At 37.0% G+C, this 9,826-nt stretch overlaps 1 non-coding gene across 1 annotated transcript; it reads right to left on the bottom strand.

Moving 5' to 3' along the window:
• Positions 1 to 429: 429 nt before the first annotated feature.
• Positions 430 to 536, bottom strand: LOC141663165 (small nucleolar RNA R71). Its single transcript, XR_012551249.1, has one exon. It is a non-coding gene; the product is annotated as a small nucleolar RNA R71 (small nucleolar RNA).
• Between the last annotated feature and the right edge of the window lie 9,290 nt (positions 537 to 9,826).

The following is a 9,826-nucleotide window of genomic DNA, read 5'->3' as shown; positions in this document are numbered from 1 at the left end:
ACGGTTTACTTGTGTGTGTTTCAGGTACTCTAGTTTTTATTACAATGGGAGAACTAGCAGCAACGAAAGCGTTGATGGATTATTCTCAACCAAAGATCAATGAACTTCAATCTAGCATTGTCAGGCCAGCCATCGCAGCTAATACCTTTGAGATCAAGCCTAACATAATTCAGATGGTACAGAATTCAGTCCAGTTTGGGGGTTCTCCAACGGAAGACCCAAATATGTACATTAGAGATTTCATCATGATCTGTGACACTTTCAATTCAACAATGTTTCTGAAGATGCTATAAAGCTAAGGCTTTTCCCATTCTCTCTAAGGGACAAGGCTAAGTGCTGGTTGCATTCTCTACCAGCAGGTTCTTCACTACTTGGGAGGATCTTGCTCATAAGTTTCTTACTAAATTCTTCCCTATGTCGAAGACAGCTGCACTCAGGAATGCTTTTACTCAATTTGCGTAGCAATCAGGAGAAATTCTATGTGAAGCTTGGGAGCACTACAAGGAGATGCTTAGGAAGTGTCCTCATCATAGCATGCCTGATTGGATGATCATCAATTGTTTTTACAATGGTTTGGGAGCACAGTTGTTAGATATATTTGTGATGTCATGTCTAATAATGATTTGTGTTTAGTTTTCAGATCTTGACTAACAGGACAAATCAGGACTTAACTGGAAATCAATACTTATACTGAAGTCAGAGCTTAAGTTATCAGAACTTAAGTTATCAGAACTTAAGATATCAGAAGATATTCATCAGAAGATAATATCAGGACTTAAGAAGACTTTCAGATAAGGAAGGCGGTTGATTGAAAGGAAAGAAGATCAAGACTAAAATAAGAAGAGATATGCATGGAGAAGAATTCTATGAAGAATAGAAGACTTGAATGAAAAGATAACTAATTGATATATTTTAGGATACAGAATTATATTCGATATTAATTAGAAGTTTATCTTGTAACTGTGTGTCTATATAAACACAGCATAGGGTTTACAATATAAGTGTTATCATTATCGAGAATATTATTCATTGTAACCCTAGCAGCTCTCGTGATATTTGTTCTTCACTGAGAGAGGAAGGTTCCATTACAATACTATTTTATTAATAAGATTATTCTTTGTTACATACTTGTGTTCTTAATTCGATTTGATTATACTATACACTGTATTCAACCCCCTTCTACAGTGTGTGTGACCTAACAACAGTCTAGACCCACGCCAGCAGAGTGGGGCCCACATTAGGGACCATACCAGCAACAAGTCAGCAGTGGGGAACCCCTGTGTGGGACCCACATGTAACACGTCAGCATAATTTTAATTTTTTATAAATATTTTAATTTATAAATGGAACGACAACACTTTATGGGACCTATACTAACATAATTAAAACATGTTGTAATATGGTAGAGTATCATAATGATACATCAACATTATCTATGGCAACATCACATAATTATGTTGTATAAGACCGTTTATGGTGTAGTGATGCAGCATCAGGTGGAGCATTATGGGAAAATAGCTATGAAGAAGCTTATGATCTAATTGAGCTGATGGCTGCTAATGATATCAGTATCCAACCTATAGATTGCCACAGGGCAAGGTAACATGAGTTCAGGAAATAGATACAACTACGGCTATCACTGCTCAACTAAAGGCATTGTCTATGAAGATCGATTCTCTGGCTAACTATGGTGTTAATCAGCTAACCAGTGTTTGTGAGCTGTGTGCAGGTTCACATGTGACGGAGCAATGCGCTATATCTAGTGAATCAACTCAGTTTGTGAGCAACTTTAAGTGATCGCAATAACCAGTTTCAACCACTTATCATCCTGACAATTGGAATCATCCTAACTTCAGCTGGAGCAAAAATCAGAGTGCGATGCAACAGCCTTATCAGCAGTATGCAGCATAGCAATTCAACCCTCCTGGTTTTCAACAACCGCAATATGCACCAAGACAACAACTCCAACTTCAACAATAAACTCATGGAGGTGCAGGTCTATCTTCTAATGAAAAATCTGAATCGGAGGAGTTGCGGCTTATGTGTAAAAACCAGGCTCTTATATGCCAAAGCTAGGCTGTTTCTATTAAGACTCTGGAGAACTAAATAGGGCAAATTGCTAACGCCTTATTGAATCGACCATCAGGAATGCTTCCTAGTTATACAGAAGCCAATCCAGGAAAGAGGGAAGTTAACGAATACGTGAACGCCATCACCTTGAGGCCCGAAAAGGTCGCAAGCCCTCAAATTCAGCAAGACGGAGAGTCTGAAAATTCTGTCCAGAATGCAGGTGCATCTGCACCTTTTCCAAATCCAGAAAATGAGATTGTAGTTGAAAAAGTGGTGCAGACGGATGGCAAGGTGGAACTGAAGAAGAAAGCTGTTGAAAGCAATCCTCCTGAGGGTAATACAGGGGATAAACAGGTCTACCCACCTCCTCTATATCCTAAAAGACTTTAAAAGCATAAATTCGATAAGTAATTTGCCAAGTTTTTGGAAGTTTTCAAGAAGTTACATATTAACATACCTTTTGCTGAAGCTCTAGAACAGATGCCGAGTTATGCTAAGTTCATGAAGGGTATCCTATCTCGGAAGCTAAAATTTGAGGAGTTGGAAACCGTTGCTCTAATGGAAGAGTGCAGTGCTGTGCTGCAACAGAAACTACCTCCTAAGCTTAAAGATCCAGGAAGCTTCACGATACCATGCACTATTGGTAATCTTTCATTCGACAAGTGTTTGCGTGACTTGGGAGCTAACATCAATCTGATTCCCTTGTTAGTTTTTAAGAAACTTGGACTACCTGATCCAAAACCTGTGAACATATCTTTGCAGTTGGCTGATCGTTCCATTACTTATCCACGAGGAGTAGTGGGGGATATCTTGGTTAAGGTGGATAAGCTCATCTTTCCTGCTGATTTTGTCATTCTAGACTTTAAGGAGGATAAGAAGATTCCCATTATCTTGAGAAGACCATTCTTGGCTACAGGCCAAACTATGATTGATTTGCGAAAAGGAGAGCTTACGATGATGGTTCAAGATCAGAAGGTCACTTTTAGTGTGTTCAAGGCAATGAAGTTACCCACAGATAAAGAACAGTGCTTTAAAGTAGAGTGGGTCGACTCTATCGTGAATTCGGAGCTTGAGCCATTGCCAAAGTCAGATACCTTAGAGAGAGCCTTAATAAGGGAATCCGTTATGGAAGATGATGAAGGAGCAGAGCAACTGCAGGTTTTAAATCACTTCCATGGAAGAGGAAGTTGAATATGCCATTCGATTATCTTGGGTTAGCAGAGCTGGAAATTTCTCAGGAGCGTCTCGAGCCGTCTATTGAAGAAGCTCCCACACTTGGTCTCAAACCGCTACCAGATCATTTGAGGTATGCATTTTTAGGTGCACCCCCTAACAAGGGGTTGGAATATATCTATTATAATCTAAAGGGTGACTGTTAGTCGCTAAACACGCGCTAATAATTCACGCAAGTATACACGTTCGCAAGTAGTATAAGATATAAATCAGATTTATTCCCACATAGACTGGTTTGGTTAACTAATTAATTTATGCACTTAAACAACAATGTATGGTTATTATTCAATGCTAAGACGATAACAAATTGAGGTTGTTTATAACTAAGAATTAAACTAACAATTATAACTAAGAGAATAAGAATGATTGAATTAATATATCTGACAAACATGGGATTCTAACTTCATTATATACTTCATTCAATAGCCTTTTCATTCTTAACCTTATCATGTAATGGTGATGACACCAATCAGATAAAACGAAACTGATAAACGCCAACTTTCGTTGCACGAATAACATACTATCAGACATCCACAAAAGAGATAGAAGCTGAATAGACACAAATTATATTGAGACCCTATATGTCTATAGAATTTGACAACATAACGGTTTAAGCACAAGTTATCTATCTTGATTACATAGGGCAAGTAAGATGGTTAAAATTACCTACGAATCATACATAACAAGAACACATGAACCTATGCTAGCATGGCAAGTTCTAAATCCTTAAATTCACCGTCGCTTCATTAAAGATTAACACACTATCTTATAAGTTAGCGACTCTTATAAGACGAATAAGCACAACCAATACTAGGTTATCGTATAATCACCACACACTAAGGCATCGAAACAAATGAACTAAAGAAATCCATAAATAAATCCGTTAGAACCCCACGATAATGATTAGCCCATAATCAGACTCATCATCAACGTGGGTTCCGATGAAAGCATGGTATTATAATCGTAGTCTTTATACTTAAATAACAAAAACAAGTACGAAACAAGAGTAAGGTTCACAAGTAAGAAAATTAGCATCCAAATTACAACTTAGAACAAAGATTCACAAGTAAAAACAAGATCTTCTTCGTCTTCATTGAATCCGTGCTAAAACGGTCTTCTTATGACTGTCCTTGTGCTCTGGTACGTCTCTCTCTTGAAAACATCCTTTATTTGAATATATATAGCAGCCCCATGCAATCTAGAAGTCCTCAAATTGTTTTTAGAATAGAATCAGGATTCTTTGAATTCGCACCGGCGCGGCCGCACGCTATCACAGCATGGGCGCGCTGCCTTTCTGACATCTCGGCGCGGCCGCGCGCTTGACCAGCGCGGGCGCACCGTACTTCTGGAAAAACTTTATATTTTCTTCTTTTTCTTGCTGCTTCAAGCCGACTTTCCACGAGCTTTTATTCCAACACCACGTTGACACCAAATTAGCACCAAAACAATGCTAATTCACCTGATTACCTAGATAATGCCTGAAATGCAAAAACACTAGAAAACACGTAAAAATACTTAACAACTTGAGTACAAACGCATCAATTCAAAGCTTAATAGAGCATTATAAAGTGTCATAAATGCCCCTCAACAGTGACCGACCGGTTTCTCCCGTGCTTAAAAAGGGTCCCTCTCGTGCACCACAGACAGTTGATAGGTTTGGTTTTGATGATGCGCAGTATAGAAGGTCTATTCGGCGTATTGAGGCCATGCATGACATCCACCGACATTTTGCTGAAGATTTCACACACGCTCTCGGTATTATTTTCTGAGACACTAATGTCGAGGTTGATTGGCCACCTGATCCTCCACCCGAAGAGGGTGATCCTCCTGACAACTAGGTATACCTTAAATCCTTATTATTACCTTCAATGAGGACATCAGATATTTTAAGTTTGGGGGTGATAATGTAAGGATTAGTTTGTGTGTGTCCATATAGATTCATATAGATTCATGTTGCATGTTTAGTTGTATTTTATTCATATTTTTGTATGATTGTTCATATAGGACATGTTTGTTTGTGTTTTTATGTGAGTTCATATAGTTGCATCTGCATGCATATAACATGATCCCGTAGGATGAGCTGTTTCAGATTGATTTGAGTGTAGTGATGGCGAATAGAGGGTTGTTGAAGTTCTAATGAATTAATTTGCATGCCAGAAAAAAAATTCACAAGTCTTATAGGATTACATTTGATCTAGATCATGATCATACTTGTTTGTTGTTGAGATTTAATCACTTGGTTATATTTAGAATTTTTGTTATTCTCGTAATGACGTAGGAGCACTGATTTTTAAACTGGAGAAAAGCAGGATTTCATTGCTTGTTTTAAATAAGGCTAGGCATCAAATGGCTAGTAGCCGGATCATATTTTTATGAGTAGTCTAGGGTTGAATGAGATGGAGCAAAATACATTCATTCAGAAATTGTTGAAAAAAAAGAGAAAAAAATATGTGTTAGTATATGTATAATTGATCACGAGTGAGGTCTTTAATGCTTGAGCAATTAAGTTCTAGGGGATTTTATGCCTAGTGACCTAAGGCTTTGATAGTTTGGGATCCGCTAATCTAACGTTCGCTACATGGGTATTATTGTATAAGTCTTATGGGACCTCATTCATTGTACGGCCAAATAAGCATCTTAGTTATGTGTTCAATAATAGCTTGAATCCTTGTATAACTCTAGTAAAATTAAGGTGTTGTGAGTCATTATGCGTTTCACATCTATTCTAGTTATAAACTTGTGATTGTTTTCATGATAGATAAGTTATGATTATTGATCTAGTATCGAGAGTATTTCTGTTAAGCATTCTACACACGCACGTTCCGGTTTGCGAGTTAATTTGTGAGATTTATTCAAACTCTGTTTTGAGTTATTGCATTCTTAGAGGCGATGGTTTATTCATTTGGTTATGGTTATTCTGAGGGGATCAATGACATTATCATTTAGTTGCATTCACGTAGTTGCATTCATCCAATAGGTTTGTTTTATAGTTTTTGAGTCTGTTTATGCTTGAGGACAATCCTCGATTCAAGTTTGGGGGTGTGATAAGTGGATTTTATATCTACTTGGAACGCTTCATTATAAGCCTAAGTTGGTGTTTTGGACTCAAGTTATTGGTATTTTTGATATGTTTTTGTGTTATTGCATTTCTGGCATCAGTTAAATAAAGAAAGGAGCTTTTCAAGGAAATATGCTGAAAAGAGATAAGAATTGGAAGCCTAGGCCATTCTCAAGTTGTATGGAATCTCATTAGCTTCGCGTGGTCAGTAGAATCGCTTAATTCTGACGAGAAGAACTCAAGATACGGCCAAAAGAAGAAACTGCAGAAAAGTCCAGAAGTCAGGCGCAGTCGCCCCCAAAGCCAGCGCGGCGGCCACACCTTTCTACCAAAAAACCAGCGCGGCCGCGCTGATTTGAGCGTGGACGCCCCGCCCTTTTTGCCCCAGAATCCGTATTTTAGTAGAATTTGATGATTTTGAGGGTCCAGGTCCACTAAGGGCTTATATATACCAATAAAAAGACATTTTTAACAACAAGGAGACAAGGAATAGCAATACGAAGACCTAGAAGAGTACAAGACGACTACGGAGAAGAAGACTTTTATTTTCTTTAGTATAGTTGATACTTGGATGCTTGTTTTTTATTTGTCTTTGAACCCTAGTACTCTTATATTATTTATTATCATGCTTTCATTGGAACCTATGGTGACGATAAGTTCGGTTATGAACTAATCATTATCGTGGGGTTCTAACGGATTTACTTATGAATTCTTATAGTTAATTTGTTTCAATATCTTGGTGTGTGGTGATTGATTGATATCCTAGTATTGGTTGTGCTTATTCGTCTTATGTGCATAACTAACATATAAGATAGCGTGTTAACGGGGTTACCAGATATTGTAATTATCATTGATCAACACGAAGAATATACGGCCCTTCAAGAATGTATCACTTTGGGAATTCCAACAATTTGTTTAATCGATACAAATTGTGACCCCGATCTTGCAGATATTTCGATTCCAGCCAACGATGACGCTATATCTTCAATCCGATTAATTCTTAACAAATTAGTATTCGCAATTCGTGAAGGGCGTTCTCTATTGAAGCGACAGTGAATGTAACGCCCCCAAATCCGGGGTCAGGAATCTGGGTCGTCACGCAATCCTTCAATCATGTGTAACCTGCATTAACTCAATAATCCAATAATTCCATATCACGGACCCCCAATCTCACACACTCACAAGTCATAGCCTTAGAAACGACGTACAACAAGTATCATCTGTTATTAAAACTCAAATGTACTTTACAGGATCTCAAACAATTATTCATAACCTCTACATGAAGTTACAATAATTACGACTGATATCTTATACCTATCTGATACTCTGGCACACCTGAGACAAAGCTTCCAGGGATTCTCCCCATGACTGCAAGCGACTAAGACCCACACCGGCATACTGGTTATCTGTTGCGTTGTGTCATTTAAAAGAAAGCAAGAGTGAGCTATAATGCCCAACATAATAAGTTACAGTATGAAAATGACTGTATGATAAACTCACGTAAAACATCATATAGGATAATTACGTTTTATTCAAAAATAATTTTTCTTGGTGATACACACCTTCTTAGGAAAACAATCCTTTAGTGGATTTTATTATCCCGCGAATACCTTAATAGTAAACCCAACACCTAGGCTTGGGTTACCGTATTGCATCACAATTTCAGTTGGAAGAATAGGACATTCGTTGGAGCCACCGCATACGATAATCAGTCGTACTACGATAAAAGTAACCTTTTCTACTCGTAGAAGGACGACACCTTCACATCTCGGTTATCTCCCTTGACGCATACGGGCTATGTGTCCTCATTTCGGGTATACACACACTTCGCAGATCCATAGGTATATATTGTACCGTCTCCTACGGTACCAGTAGTCTATCCAATACACGAAGTACTTGGATCCTACCCCTCCCTTGTCCTTTAGGAAATCCTATCATATCTCGAGAACTCGAACCATATCGAAGTTCCTCCAAGCATTTTGCTTGTTAATAGGCATAACTTTACTGTATATATATATATATGTACTTCCGAAAGTTTCGGAGGAAGTACTAAGGATGTGAGTTGACCGTTATCAATAGATAATTAAATAAGGGGAAAAAGTTTCTCCTTGAAACTATATTCAAAATATTAAATAAGTCGGAGTATCATTCTCCGACGATCTGAAATTACTCGAATGATTTTCCGAAATCAGAAAGTATGTTTTAAATCGGATCTATGATTTATAAATAAAAAATAAACCCTTTAATAAATAATAATTAATTAAATGATAATCGATAAATAATTAAACCACGAAGGAGTTTACCTTTAAAAGAATAAAATAGTATTTCCCAACTAATTTATGTTTAATAAATTAATAAACTTTAATATTTAATCAAGATTGAAGTAAATATTTACTGGAGAATACTTCTCCCTAATAATTGAATAGTAGGTAAATATTTCTTGTCCAAACGATAAAGTATAGTTGAGGAAATACGATCTTTGGAAATTGTTTTAATAAAAGTTCGATGTGTTTAATATTTCGTAAGTGGACGTTGATTCCCTTGGAATAAAATAATTACGGATTTTTAATCGTCCAAAACATCTCTGGGATGATTCCCGGGTTTATATTTTATAAAACAAAACTGACCGACACTCGGTCTTACGACTTATACATCACGCTCTACTGTAGCATTAATATTCTTAAATAAAGCACCTCCGGAATACTTCCGAGTTTTCATATATACACAACACGCTACTTACTAGCATTAACGTTCTCAATTATAAACTCCTCTGGGATACTTCCGGGTTTTTATAAGCTTACACCGATCGACTCTCGGTCTAAATATAACATTTCAAACTCGGTATGAACATATACTAGAAATTATCAACAATTGAGTAATGTAATACATCTCAAACTTCGTAAAACAGTTTAAAGCAATCTCATGCATATATCACAGTTTTGTAACATATTCACAACACAACAGTTCTTAAAAGGTAGGGTTTGAAAACTTGCCTGGGTATCTCGAGGTGAAGGATGCTCTAAGTTCCGCTCAGAAATCTATAATCATAAACATAATTCATTTTGTTATCCTAATTTACGGAGACTCACACTCATGCGCTATTTATTATGAACCCTCTCAACTTATACTACCCTTATTATCCCTTTAAGTCTTTATTCACATCATGGTCGCTTCATTTTTCTTAGTATTTTAGGTTCATTCTTATTATCGCCGTCGGCTCCGCTTAAGGATTCTACGATTTCTAATCGCGTGGTCTCGGCTCCGATATTTTTATAAAATTGAAAAATCATTATTTTTACTTGAAATTTTTATGGAAGTTAGGAAACTAAATATATTACTCTCTGTAAAAATTTCATGATTTATGAACACTTTTAAGTTGATCCTTTATATTTTCAAAGTTCGTAATTTGTAGTAGTTTTTGTCGCATAAATCACTTTTAGTAAAACGACCATAACTTTTGATCCG

The sequence above is a fragment of the Apium graveolens genome, chromosome 5 (assembly GCF_009905375.1).
Source record: "Apium graveolens cultivar Ventura chromosome 5, ASM990537v1, whole genome shotgun sequence".
NCBI lineage: Eukaryota > Viridiplantae > Streptophyta > Magnoliopsida > Apiales > Apiaceae > Apium > Apium graveolens.
This window is presented reverse-complemented; position numbering and strand designations above follow the sequence as displayed.